Raw genomic sequence first — 15,385 nt, forward strand, 5'->3', positions numbered from 1 at the left:
TAACTGCTGACCTCCTTCTTCCTGTGGAGCTCCCCTTCTCTTGGCTGCCAGGCTCCACTCCACTTCCTCTTTTCCCCTTTAGTTCATCATCAGATACCATTTTCTTTCACCACGTCCTAGTGGTGAAGTGGTGCTTCATCATGTCCTAGTGATGTGACTAGGACTTTGGGGTCAAAAGACTCTGGAATGTTAGCTAACTGAGATCTCTATGCCTCACTTTCCTCATCTCTAATACAAGGTCAAAAATACATGCAATTGTTTTGAAGATTGTATGATCCAATGCATACAAGGACCTAATGGCACATAAGTTCTCACCATACGTTGTTCTCTTCCCTGCCTTCCATTTCTATGGCCCTCACAGTATCTCATCTAAATGACTGTACTCATTTCTAAAATCTGCTTTTAATTGTTCTCCCCCAAACACTTCCTAAAACATTGTTTCACAATATAAGCTTAACCAAAAATCTTTAATGACTAATTTTTAAAGCAAAAGTGTCTAAAGTTGGGTGGATACTTCTTACTAAACCATAAACTCTTCCAGCAAGGGCAAGGACTTTGTGTATTCATATTAACTTTCCCTGAAGAACATGTACCAGGGGCTCAGTGAACATTTCTTCCCAAAACTGACTAAAATAACCTTATCTGGAAGTTTGTTACAGAAGATGAGAATTTATTTTCAGTTGACTGAATTCATCAAGTTCACTTTTAATTTCAGTTCTGACTTTTATATGGTCTTTCTTAAATCACTTCAAATGCTTGATAGCAATTTGCTTGACTGTTTTAGGTATGGGAGCAATGACTGATGGCTTTATTCCCTCAGTATGTTTTTCTGTTCCTTGAAGAGATAAAACATCTTGAATGAGTTGTGTACTGGCTTCCAGTCATCATCCATGTTCATTAAAGGTAGTGTTGTCAATAACCAGGCTCTGGATTCATTTCATGTTGCACTGCATTTGTTAGAGTTATTAGTTTGTGAGTTAAAATATTGAACTTTTTTTAAAAAAAGACTAAAATATGTGTCAGGTGTGCAGTACTGCACTTACTCTAACATAGTGGTTCTCAAACTTCTGTATGTATATGAATCACCCTAAACCTGTGCTTTCCAATACAGTAGCCACTAGCCATGTAATGGAGCACTTGAAAGTGAGCAGTCAAACTGAAAAGTGCTGTGAGTATATAATACACATCAGACTTCAAGGACTGAGTACAAAAAAAAGGAATGTAAAATATCTCAATAACATTGATCATATGTTGAAATGAAAATATTTTGGTTATATTGGGTCAAATAAAATGTATTAGAATTAATTATAAATGATTTTTAAACTTTTTTAAAAATGTGACTACTAGCCTATTTAAAATTATATAAGCAACACGTATTTATGATTCATGTCACGTATGTTCCTATTGGACAGCATTGCCCTAGATGCTTGTTTAAAATGTTTCCTGTGTCCCACTTTTGGAGATTTTGCTTTAGTAGTTTCAGGTTAGGGCTCAGGAATCAATACTTTTTTTAGCTCTCCAAGTAATTCAATTGCTAAGTCACGATAGGGAGTCATTGTTTTATACTGATTTGACCAGATGATTTTGATGTTTTTCAGCAAAGCAGACAGTGATTCAAAGATAACAAAGACACTGATCGTTTTCAATTTCAATTATGTAATAATTACCATCCCGTAATAATCATGCATGCTTTTCAATTAGTAAAAACACACTTCCAAATATAATCATAACACAACCATTTTGTGAAAGGTGAGAGCCATTAAGCAATAAATATTACAAATTTAAGTACATATAACCTTTGACTCACTTCTAGAAATTGATCTTGCTGATCTTCTCACAAGCTCACTATGACATATCTATAATTCACTTTGGCACTTTTTAAAATAGTGAAAAATTGGAAAATGAAATAAATTATGATACATCCAATTGAATGCTATGTAAGCTATAAACAAGAATAAGGTCATGGGCCGGCCCGGTGGCTCAGGCGGTTAGAGCTCCGTGCTCCTAACTCCGAAGGCTGCCGGTTCGATTCCCACATGGGCCAGTGGGCTCTCAACCACAAGGTTGCCAGTTCAATTCCTCGAGTCCCGCAAGGGATGGTGGGCAGTGCCCCCTGCAACTAGGAACGGCAACTGGACCTGGAGCTGAGCTGTGCCCTCCACAACTAAGACTGAAAGGACAACTTGAAACTGAATGGCACCCTCCACAACTAAGATTGAAAGGACAACAACTTGACTTGGAAAAAAAGTCCTGGAAGTATACACTGTTCCCCAATAAAAAAAAAAAAAAAAAAAAAAGTCCTGTTCCTCTTCCCCAATAAAATCTTAAAAAAAAAAAAAAAAAAGAATAAGGTCATATATATGCACTGATATAGAAAGATGTCTATGACATTTATGAGGGGACAAAGCAAGTTGCACAAAAGTATGTAGATCCTATTTGTATATCCAAAAATATGAACATATGTTTGTACAGAGTTCCCAACTTATGATGGCTTGACTTAACAATGATGCGAAGCAATATGCATCCAATAGAAACTATACTTTAAATTTTGAATTTTGATCTTTTGCTGGGCTAGCAGTATGTGGTATGTCTCTCCTGATGCTAGCCAGCAGCAGCAAGCCACAGCTCCCAGTCACCTGACTGATCAGGAGGGTAAACAATCTTTACTCTACACTATATTCATTGTGTGGGATGATCTTGCCCAACTGTAGGCTAATGTAAGTGTGCAGAGCACGTTTAACATAGGCTAGGCGAACCTATGATGTTCGGTAGGTTAGATGCATTAAATGCATTTTCTATGTAAGATATTTGTAACTTACAATGCGTTTATTGGGACATAAGCCCACCATCATGAGCCAAGGAGCATCTGTAAATGCATAGAAAGTTTCAAAAACTGTTAATAGTGGTTACTGTTAATATGGAGAGGATTCTCAGTGATATGGAAAGGAACTTTTACTTTGCTTTTTATATCCATTTGTATTGTTTTACTTGCTATGAGCAATATGCAAATTTACATTGTGTACATTACAAACCAATATCTAAAATCGTACACGATGCTTAGCCAAGTAAATTCCTCATCACTTTGGTTCCTGTTACAGAAACTTTCTTTTCACTCTATTTTATTCTGGAATTTGGTCATTTGACTTTTCTAAAAAGCCACCGCACATTATTCATTCATTCATTCAACCTCCTTTTTGCTGGGCACTGTTCTAATTAGAAAAACAGAGGTGCACAAAACCATGTGTTCCTTACACAAAGGCAATAAACAAACACGTAAATAATAATTAGTAATAAGGGCTATGAAGACTTGCATTTTCAAGTGCTGAAATGTTCAAATGTCATGTATGCTTGTGTGTGCAGATACATATATTTACTCACACATCCTAATACACCAGTTGCCACTGAATTTTTTGTGTCGTTTGGATAAAGTATTCTGCAGTAGTTCTCGAGCGCATCTTTCTCCTTCATTCATTGTAACGACTTTAGTACAAGGGAATTAAAAATAGCAAAGCTTTTCAGTTGTGTGAATTTAGGTAAATTACTCAGCCGCTTCAAGGCCAGTTTTCTCCTCTGCCAAATGGAGTATTTATCTCCCGCGTTTGCCGTCTCAGGGAGAATCCTACGTGCTGAACGCAGAATGTAACACAAGCGCCCGGCACAAGGAAGCGTGGGGGTGGGGACCCGGTGCCGCGCCGAGGACCGTCGCTCCCGAGGCGCGGTATTTTCGCTGTGTACCGGAGGAGAAACGCGGCGTTTCCACATACTTTCTTCACCCGGGCATTTCTGCTGGCCAATTTCTCTTTCCGCGTGTGCGGCGGCCGCTGGGCGTCAACTCCCTCCAGACGCCGGCCAACCAGCCAGCCCGACTTCTCGAGTGGGCCATAAGCTCAGGCCGCCCTGCGCTGCAAAACTCAAGTCCACTCTCGGTCGGTCCCGGGCCTCCCAATCCCTCCAGGACGGACTTGGCTCGCGGCAGGCAGCAGCCTTGCCTCCAACTGCTCCTGTTCGTTTGAATTCTGGCGCCATTCCCGCGCCACGTAGAGCCAGACTCCGAAGGGCCTGAAAGCAGCGCGCCAATGGGCGCGCGCGCTAAGACTGGGCGGGCGCGCGGCGGCAGGCGGCGCGCGCACCACGCCCCGGAACGAGCCCCCGAAAGAAAAGAGTCGCCGTGCGCGCTCTCGCCCTCTTCCGTGGAAACGGCCACGCCCCCGTCCTCTCTCGCGTCCAATAGATGTGAGAAGGAGGGGCGGTCCCGGTCTGACTCAAGAGAGGCTACATAAGGAACTGCTGGGCGCGCGGTGCGTTCTTTTGCGTCGGAACTTGGGGTTCGTTCCTGTGTGGTCGGTAAGTAGGCGTCGCGGGCGAGAACGCGAGTGAACGCGGGTGGCCCTGGCTTACGTTGGGGCTCCACCGTGAAGAGCTGGAGAGATTTTAGCTTAGGAGAGTGTTGTGTATTGAGAACTCGCGTGTAGGAAACACGCAGGCGGACCGCCACGTGTCCTGAGTCTTGGTGGCGGCAGGCTTCGAGCTTAGGCGTGAGGAGGCTGCTGCTGCTGATGGCCACCGGCGCTGCGCTCGGCCTGGTTCCTGAATCCCGGCGGCCGTGGCTGAGCCTGAGTGGTGGCAGGAAAACCACATTCCCGACACTTGGGAAGAGGAGTTTTACGTTAAGAGCAGGAGGCCTCTATTAAGGCGAGAGTCTTTTTCCTGTCGCCAGGTCACATGGTCATTTCAAAATGGGCCGCCCTGATTTTGCCGGAGACGGAACTGTATTATGCCCAGGTGGCGCTGTGTGCAAATCAGATATATGAAGGAGAGGGTTTTTTGGTACCGAAAACCTTGACCTATGACATTCTGTATGAGAATGCTTAGTTTTAAATATATATTGATTTCCCCCAGGAACGATGGCTGTCGGTGTAACGGAGCTGTTACGTGAAGATGCTAAGGTAAGTGCTGTTGAGCTTAGTTCTTAAACGGAAGAAATAAACCTGTTGATTTACAGGAATAAAAGATGGTGCATCATTTGAAATTTGCTTTTTTTATTAGCTGCAAAGGAACATTCCAAAACATGGGAAAATGTTTGCTGGGGTCTACTTGGTTAAAACCTGACGCTCTTACTAAGTACGTGTTGAAGAGGATTGGGTTCAGCGGATGTTTAGCCCATATGTAGATTAAATGAACATTGTGCCCTTGAACAGCATCCTTGGGGATGATGAAGACTAATGAAGCTATGGATGTCACTGATCAGCAGCTTCGCTCTGAAGTAAGTTGTGTTTTACAAGATCTATTGTAGTATTTCTAATACAGGAACTTGCCTTTTAATGTTGCTTTGATTTATGGTCTGATCAATGATGAAACATCCCAAAGCTGATTATCTGAAGAAAAGCATATACGGATTCGGCTTCTGAGATAAGACCGATATTCAAAAATGAAGTACATTTTTGTTGCCTGAATTTGATAACGATTTGATTGAGGCATATATCTTGTAGAGGAAAAGCTGCCACACAATAGTATTTTTGTGTTTTGTTTTTAATCTGCCAACAGTGAGGGGTCGCTGTCTGCCCATTGAAAGAGGCCAGTGTCTGTGACGTTCCCAAGCCATAATCATTTCTGTGAGTAGAGATATTTTGCTTAACAGTCAATGTTGTGTCCTTGGTCTTACCTATGATGATCCTATCCCGAACCTGAATTTCTGTTGAAAAAACTTAATACGGATCTGGCTTCTGAGATAGACTGTAATAAGGACAATAGTATTTATGACAATAAATTTTAAATAAGTTCTAATGTTTACAATTTTGTGAATCAAATGTTTTTCCTTTTCTAGGGCTAGTGCTACAAGATTTACTTGTCTGTTGTGTGGAAAACTGGTGGTCAGGAAAAGCTCTTCATTTTATGGACATGGCAAGAAAACATACAGATCAAGATGGATTATATTTATTCTTAATTTTGCAAATAGATTCTGAACCAACATCAAATCTAGATTAATGTGACCACAGGATTCAAGCCTATGGTTTCCTTTTAATCGTGTCACTGCCCTAGAGAGTCACAACTATTAACCAGTAGATTACTTTTTAGATTTATTTCTAGGATTACATAGCAAATGAAGTATTTGTAATAGAAATTTCCATTAACTAGCCTTGTAATTAAATTATTCTGAATGAATGTCTTTAGTCACTTGTTTGAATTTAAAATGCATAATTATAAAGGTGAGTGAAAGTTTATGCCAGCCATTTAATGGAGATGAAAGCAAAGTGGAAACAGGTCCTATTAGGGAGGGAGGATACCAAGCATCAAAATGATTGCTCTGATTATTAACTATATGATAGAATATTCAGTCCTAATGTAATTAAGATTTCAAAGTATGTTTAAGCTAAAAAATGGAGAATGATACTAAAAATGTAGAGTGCAGTATATCATTAAGGGTCACAAAGAAGGTCACTGAAAATCTGAGCTAGAACTAGTCAAACATTACACAGAATGGATTTAGCATAAACAGTAATAACATCTGATCTAATGGAGATGATTAGGGCCCATTCGTGATCATTTTCCCTAAATAGCTGCATGAATAAATTGCTCCCAAGCTTATATTTAAATGTCAAAGTCAAATACCAATTTTTTCTCCCCCCTCTTGTGAGCTGTCATTTTCTTAAAGTTTTCCTTTCCTGCCTTGGGGAAAAGGATTTGAGTTTGGACCCATGCAGCTCAGAAGAGGCTCGTAAGATGATGAGCCTGTACCTGAGTAGCCAGACACATGGTGAATTTGCCCCAAGTAGTAAGACAATGTACAAAATGAAAATGGGTTTCTGGAAATGTTTCTCGCACTCATATTAAAATACAAAGTATTGATGTCATAAAGATTAAAGGGCTTAGTATTTGGGGTATCTGCACATTATTTAGGTAAAGGAAGTCCACAGTGGCCATATGGTTAAGTACATTTCTAGGAAAGCGAACTTAGGCAGGTACTTTGTGGGAAATTAAGGGGCCTTGAGGCTTGTTGCAGTGAAAAGATGAATTAGCATAAGGCATTACACATGAGAAAAACTGGGACCTAAGACAGGTAAAATGCACCTTTAGGTAAGGATTCAATGAGATAGTATATATCTTAGCAATTGACAATCTTGGCTATTACAGTCCCTACATTTCCTCTTGAAGCTATAAAATCAAACCACTTCAAGTAGCATTGTGTTGGTCATCTCAGTTGCATTTCTTAATGCACTGTCTGCATTATGTGCAGACAGAGTTTTTGACATTGCATCCTTGATCCTCCTTGCACTTATTTGGAACTTCTTAACATGCTTTGTAAAATCTGTTTTATTCACTGACTTAAATGCATAGGTACCTGAACCTGGTACTTAGTTGTACAGTAAATGTTAAGTAAATAATAAAAAAAAGACTGAGGTCCTGCACAAAACTTCCAGGCAAAAGTGTCTACCCTTTGTCAGAGCTGGCAAACATTACTTCACAAGGCAAAGTTGTGAAATAGACGAAATGAGCCCTCTGACCTTTTCCTGCAGTTCTATTTTTTCTCCTTTCCTGCCCAATCGTCCTTGTACTATCATATTTCCTTAGTTAATATAATCCAAATCAAATTGGTAATGTGCATTTATTTTATTTCAGTGTACTAGGTTCCATCAAGCAGGTCAGATGTAAAATACTTCCCAAGTCTTCTGTGTCAGTAGTGGTAGAACATGCCAAGAAAAGTCAAAAGCAAGCTATAGAGATACAAAAATACTGTGGGAGAGGAATAATTAAAACCTGTAAAAATTGAACAAGTGAACTTGCGTCAAAACCAACTCTAATGTGGGGATGATTTAGGCATAAGAAACACCTGGTATGCTCCAGAACATGAGGGTGACAATGGATGTTAAGTCTGAAATGTTAGAAAAGTACCCTTGCTAATGTTTTTGAGCAAGGGAGTTGGAGCTGTAAAAGTCATTTGAATTTCCTAGAACATGATTTCAGTAGAAGGTGCAGTCATTTAGCCCTGTTGACTGCAGAGTCCACACCTGAGTGAGAAATGATTCAGGTACAATTTTAGTGGAATTAAACTTGAAAGTTCAATGTATGTCAATTTGAGATTACTGGTTGATTTACACCTTTACACACCTTGATGGGATTTTTCATTTCACACAGCAGAGGTCTTGCTGTTGAGATTTCCAGCTTTCTGACATGAATGCTGATTTGAGTAATAAAACAGGCAACTACTAACTAAAACCAGGGACTTAAGTTGTTAGCTGGGTTAGGGATTTACCCTCTAGAAGGTATTTGTTACTTAGTAGCGAATTCAATAGAGACTTAGAAACCTAAAGGAATGGGACACTAATTGGTGGGGCTTGGCTAGGAGTGGATTTTGAAGTTGAAAGCAATCTAGATGTGTCTGGCTTTAGTGACTGGCCAATTGGAATAATTTCCTCCTCTTTACACAGTGCTTCCAGGTTATCTTGAAGTTCAGTTGGCTCAAGCCTGCCATTTGGTACTTTCTAAAATTAGTTCTGTTGCCAGAAATCCAATATCCTACTGCACTTGGCTTCCCAATCAAGTGCCCTCTGAACTGATTATGTGCTTCATAATCTTTGCTGTTTACCCAGCCTGTGAAAGCTTTTGGCTGTTTTCATGCCTTTTTCACTAGTTCTCCAATTAACATTTAGAGCCTTTATTTGGACCCCAGGCTACTAAGATACTCTGTGTATGTTTGACAGCCACTCCCTGGGAGTGGGACCCTCTTTCCCCTCTTTTCTAAAAGTTTGGTTCCAGGTTCAAATTGTACTTAAAGCATAGTAGTACTACAGTTGCGTCACTGAATATTGTCACTGTCTCTGGCCTTCTCTAACTGATCCTATATACTTGGGTAGGTACAGAGATCACATTAAAACAAGTATGCTATGTGGAATTTTATGGACCATCTTGGGATGGAGGAGTGGGTACCTTTCTAATAAAACCAGACTCCATGGTCTCATTTTCACAAGTCCTGTCCTCTTACTGTTTGTCCACTATTGCGGTCTTAGCATGCCATGTGACTGAATTATAACAGGAAATGCAGATTTCATCTCAGAATTCCAAAATGAGTACAGAGTGATTCAGCCTATTTAGGAGCTTTATCTTAGCTTACTCAGTTCTATCGTGTTTCCTTGAAAATAAGACCTAGCCGTACAATCAGCTGTGATGCAGCTTTGGGAGCAAAAATAAGACCTAGTCTTATTTTACTATGAGACTGGGTCTTACATAATATAATACCCGGTTTTATATTCTTACTCCAAAAGATTCATTAGAGCTGACTGTCCAGCTAAGTCTTATTTTCAGGGAAACACAGTAGTCCTCTTCAAAAGAATATTAATGGAGAAAACATTTGAGGAGTTTGAAGAAAGTAAGTACAGTGCATCACTTTACTGAGGTCAGGAAGCTTGACATGCCCTTGCCTCCTAACTTGAATAATTGATGTACAATAAATTGTACTCTTGAAGTGTACAGTTTGATAACTTGCACCCGTGAAACTTAACCACAATTGAGATGACTGTCCAACTCTCCCAAAAGTGTCCTTATAGAGGCTTGATTTTGAACATACTAAGTTTCAGGTGGCAAAATCCCATATAAAACTTTGAGTTAGATAACAGATCTGGAGAAACAGAATTAGGAGTCATCAGCATGTGGATGGTATAGGAGTAAGATTAAATGAGAACACCAAGGGAGTGAATATAAATCGAAGTCGAAGACTTGAGTCCTGGAGTAGGACACTCCAGGTTTACTTTAAATCCTGGAGATCATGTGCCAAGGAACAAAAATTGGGAAACAAATCTATTGTCAAGTCTAACTACCATATCTGAAACAAACCAAGTAGAAAATCAAGGAGTTCTGGAATGAAAAGCAAGGGTGAAAACTAAGCAAATAATTACTTGGGTTACTGGGCTAGAAGTTGCCTTAGATTTAATGCAGGGCATGTTCATATCTGAGGACAACTTTATAAAGTATCAGGCAAAATGGTTTTCAGGAGAAAAATGAGGAATTTAGGAAGTGCAATAAGGGTTTTCATCAGACACTGGACTTAGAAGCAAGTTACAGGTTGGCCTTGCAGTGCTCAACTACCTGCTGATTGTAAAAAACTACCGATTTTTATAGTTAATCAGCATAACACTTTTCTTATGGGGCTTTTCTGTCTGGGAGCAGAAAGCAAATCAGTAGATGAACCCAAAATTAGGAATAAACTAACAAGGTGGAGCAGAACAAGGATGGGCCAAAAGAATTGAGGATGTAGGTAAAAGTATTAAAATTATTGACCTTGAGATCCAGGCTGATGAAGGGAGAAAAAAACTGGAAAACTGACCCAGGTAATGACAAATACCAGATACACCATGGAAAGATGGTGATGAAAACGAGGTAAAGTAAGGTTTTCTCTAGTTACACGACAAAATGACCCATGTAGCATATTGTATTCTAATTATGGTTTCTTTATATTTTGCCCTGGAGTGTGAGTTCTTTGCAAGCAGAAACTGCCCTTTCATCTCTTAAACTGTGCCTAGGAAAATGTAATGGCTCCCATTAAAAAAGTCTAATTAAATGAAATTCAATATATATATTTAGGATGGGCAATGATGGTGTGATTGAACTCTCCAAAAGATATTGAAGGTTTAACCCCAGTTTGACTGCATTTGGAAACGGAGCCTTAAAGGAAGTAATTAAGGTTAAATGAGGTCATAAGGTTAGGGCCCTGACCCAGTTGGATCAGTGCCCTCATAAGAAGAGACATGTGAGCACACAGTGATGGCAGCCACCTACAAGCCCAATTGAGGCCTCTGAATGAAACCTACTTTGCCAGCACCTTGATCTTAGGCTTTCCAGCCTCTACAACTGTGAGAAAATTAATTTTTATTTAAGCTACCCAATCTGTGGTGTTATGCCAGCTCTAACAGACTAAGAAGCAAAGGATAAATGGCCACTGCTATAATTGGGAGAATTTACATATGGCTAGAGAATTATAAATGAGAAAAGCCCATGTAATATAATCTCTGGTTTTATACATTGAAATTGGATCTGACTATCTTAGAAGTGAATATTGTCTGAAGTCTTATGCTTCACAGGAAAAACTTTTAACATGAAAATAGTTATTTCATAATTCATATAACAAAATGATTAAATATTTCAGGGTAAAATATTCTATATGAATATTAAGATTGCAATAAGTTAAGTAACATTTTGTAACTGATAGGTCACACCTATCATGACTTTTCCCTATTTAATGAAAAAAACAAGTATAAAATGACGACTGACTCATTTATTTTTCCTAATGCTTTGATGTACATCATCTTGGTTTCTCCTATAGTAACCCTAGAAGGTAATAAAGTAGGCATTATTTAGTATTTATACATGTTATATGTGAATAAACTTAAGATTGAGAGATTTACATTATAGACTAGATCACTGGAAAGGTCTAGATCACAGGAAAGCATGATTTTATCATCCTCTGTACTTTGCACTTTAAAATACTGTTTTTTAATTTGGGTGGGACATTTAAGAACATTGACAAGTTAGGCAGTATCCTAAGGAAGAAGACAAGGTATCTGGAAACTCATTCTGGACAATATTTTAAGGACTTAGATATTTTTAACCTGAAGAAATGAAAATCGAGGGAAGGCATGATGACTACTTTTAGGTATTTGAATGTATATCATGTTGGAAAATAGTAATATGAGTAATCCCATGTGGCAGGTGCAATTATGCCTATTTTATAGATGAGTGAACTGAAACTTAGAAAATAACCTAATGAAGGTCACGTAGGAAAGTAGGGGAATTGGAATTTTAAATCTGGCAGTCTAAGTCAAGAGATGGTGTTCTTACCCTACTAAACACCTTCCCCAGAGGAGTGATTAAACGTTTTTCTAGAAGGCAACAGTGATCAATGAAGTATTAGGTTGGTGCAAAAGTAATTGTGGTTTAAAAGGTTAAAAACAATTGCAAAAACCACAATTGCTTTTGCACCAACCTAATAAAAAGAGGCAAACTGCAACTCAACCTAAAAATGAACTTCCCAATAATCAAATACACCTCCACATCCATGTCCTATTGGTGTGAGTTGGAGGAAGGAGGCTCTCCCTAACCTACTTCAAAGACCATTCCGGTCTAAATTTAGGTTCTTGACTTGCCCAAGGTAACCCAGCTAGTTAATGCCAAAATGACAACATCTTCCTCTCTCAATCCAGTGCTCAATCCACTGATAATGTGGTACCCCAATTTTTTCCCAGTAAAAATTTAAATTTCCTAAGAATTCAATCTGTGGGAATCTGTAAGATCACATTAAATTTGTACTGGCTCACTACCCATCTGTTGACATGGGGCTTCTAGCCCCTACATAATGCTTTCAGAGGGGTTCTGGAATCCCAGTTAGAGCATTTCACATGTGTTCACGAATAGGTCTTCTCCCAAAGTCCCTCTTGATACTCTTGCTTATTCCTGTGGGCCCTTCTTTGGGTATCTCTACACATCTAGTGCCTCCCACAGAACATCAAAGTCTGCTTTAGTGCTGACGTTATCATAGTCCAGAGGGATGTTGTATTCTCATGTCCTGTATCTGGTGCTTTGCATCATAAAGTAGAAATCTGTGCAGCACTGCCTGTACCTCCTGTCTCACAAAGCCCTTCAGAAAACACGCCCTTCAGCCTATTTTCATAGACATTTTTCCATGGCACTGAGACCTGGTCCTTGGAATCAGGCTTGGATTTGGTACTTTCCTGTCCTCATCTGCCCCGTCTCTGGTCTGTTCCTAGCAGACTCTCACCCTGCAATTCATCCTAAAAACCTAGAAGGCTCAGCCTCGTGATCCTATACAAATCAGAATCTCAGATTAGGTATAAATGCTGTGTCCATAGCCCAGAATCCATATTTGTCACATGAATTTATTGATGATATGGCCTGCAGTTATTAGAAATACGGATTTTAGCAGTAATGAAAACAAGCCAAGTAACTTCAACTATTTTTATACAAAAGTAAGTTTGGGGACTTGCTAATGGTTAATTACATTAGTGAGAACGTGGGCATTAAGCACACTAAACTCGGGGGCAATAGTAAAGTGTAGTCTGAGGTACATCTCAATTCTCAGTTTTCATTTTCATCACTGATGGAGACCCTCAGCTTACATTTCTTTTTCAAAAATAAATGCACAGACATTGCTCAGAGTCCGAACACATGCCCAGAAATGTCAGGGTAGCTTTGAAGTTCACAGACTTTTCTCCACATATCTAGATATAGCTCAATTTCTTGATGAATTTTTTGATAGATGTTTGCTTTAAATTCAGTCTTTTTCTCTGGAGATTGAGCCACACTGATAGGTTTGGTGTGTGATAATTCAGAAACATCCTAAGCTTTCATTCATTGTTCATTGAACAAATAGGACCTGAGTAGCTACTAGCTGCAGGTAGTTCTAAGCAGTGAAGATACGGCAGTGAACCAAACTACCAATATCCCTGCCCTTGTGCAGCTTACGTTTTAGGAGGAGGGGAAGAATACTACTTAATAAATAGATAAATTGTCAAGTATATGAAAAAAATGAGTAGTGATAGGAAAATAAGTAGAACACAGGACTTTGGGCATGGATTTGGGGAGGTTAGTAGTGTTGTGATTTTAACTGGCGTTGACAAAACAGGTTTCCATGAGAAGGTGAGATAAGCAAAGACTTAACAGAGGGCGAGGGATTGAGCTATGCACCTCACTGGGAAAAGGGTATTCCCATGGTAGTGCCCCAAAGACAGGTAAGGAAAGAAGAAACGCCATACAGATCATGTGGAGCCTTAAGGGCCATTGAAAGAATTTTGTTCTGAATAAAATGGGAACCACTGTAAAAGAAAACAAACTTGAAGTATGATTTATACACATCAGAACCTATGAATCCTACTCCTAAGACCCAGATTGTGGTCTCTACCATTTACCATTAAAAGGAAACCAGGCTCATTGGAGAAATGACTGATTACTTATCTGAGGCAAGAAATGTGCAAGACGAGCCTGGTGCGTCTTGCTGTATAGCATAGAGCAAGAAAGTCGAAGACTGCAAGGGTTTTTTTAAAAAACAATTCAGAAGCCAACTTGCCGCAACTCCTACTTCCCAAAGGTGGAATTTTGACTATTAAGGATAATAACTACAACAGATTAAAATACATAGAACAGGGGGATCAAATATATGGTGATGGAAGGAGAACTGACTCTGAGTGGTGAGCACACAATGGGATTTATAGATGATGTAATACAGAATTGTACACCTGAAATCTAGGTAATTTCGCTAACAATTGTCACCCCAATAAATTTAAAAAAATAAAAATAAAATAAAATACATAGAATATGTTCAAATCTGTGAGTTCATAATGATACCTTAAAAAAAACTGAGTTTGATGCTGTTAGAGGATGCCAGTGAACCGACTTACTGATTTCAGAACCGGCAGATAAAGGGACTTTCCAACAGCAACTGTAGTAACAGAAAAATAGAAGGTGAGAAAGTTTCTCTTTGTTGATACATCCCAGGTAAGAATTGAAAAAGATTGACATAATTAGAACCTCACCATTTTGCAGTATCTAGTGACTTAATGTAAGCAATCATCATCAATGGCTGCTAAAATTTAAAAAAGGCAACCGGAGTATAAGTGGCTAATTGGATGTCTGGGGGTCATGTCAACAACATACTGCCACTTAAAGATACACTTTCCACAAGAAATAATGCTTTAAATAATTTTTCCCAATAAAGATGATATATTTATCTTAAGATATTGGCCCTCTCCATTCTTTTCAAAAATGTCACACATCTGCAAGACGTCTAATCAATCTTCCCAAAAAGAATTCCACGGGTAAGTCAAACAAAACTCTACAAAGCTAATTATTGACACGAATAAAATAACATGAGAGTTATTACTTCAGCTTCTGTGGCGTCTAAGAAAGGTGAGTTTGTTATATACACTTTAAACACTTCTATCAACTAGTGATATCAGTGCTGCCCATAGTATTGTCTATTTTACTAAACAGCAAATCTCAGGAAATACAGTGAGCTCAATCTGTGTTATTCTTTATTCTAGATTTACATCTAATAGATAATTCATGTAATAAAACTTCAAATATCTTTGAAACATAATATAGAATAAAAATATCGATTGAACTTATATCCAGTGAAATCCAAATATAAGAAACCGTCTCCTATGCAATTTTCTATTTCATTTAATTGGTATTTAAATTATTTATTTTTTAACTTGAATAAAGAATATGTAGAACACAAACTTCCAGAGTAAGTAAAATACATATTTTCAATTTTAGTCATTGGTTTCAGGGGTGTTTAGCTACTTCCTAAAGGCTATATTTTTATTTTTTACCTCTTAAAAGAATTATAAAAATATTTTATAAAAATATTTTATAAAAATAT

At 38.7% G+C, this 15,385-nt stretch overlaps 1 long non-coding RNA gene across 1 annotated transcript; it reads left to right on the forward strand.

The window, feature by feature from the left end:
• Positions 1-4,248: 4,248 nt before the first annotated feature.
• LOC308492047 lies at positions 4,249-6,158 on the forward strand. Its single transcript, XR_013992441.1, has 5 exons — positions 4,249-4,344; positions 4,900-4,946; positions 5,047-5,263; positions 5,545-5,612; positions 5,825-6,158. It is a non-coding gene; the product is annotated as an uncharacterized lncRNA (long non-coding RNA).
• The last annotated feature ends 9,227 nt before the right edge of the window (positions 6,159-15,385 follow it).

Source organism: Rhinolophus hipposideros (genome assembly GCF_964194185.1).
Source record: "Rhinolophus hipposideros genome assembly, chromosome: 3".
NCBI classification, from domain to species: Eukaryota; Metazoa; Chordata; class Mammalia; order Chiroptera; family Rhinolophidae; genus Rhinolophus; species Rhinolophus hipposideros.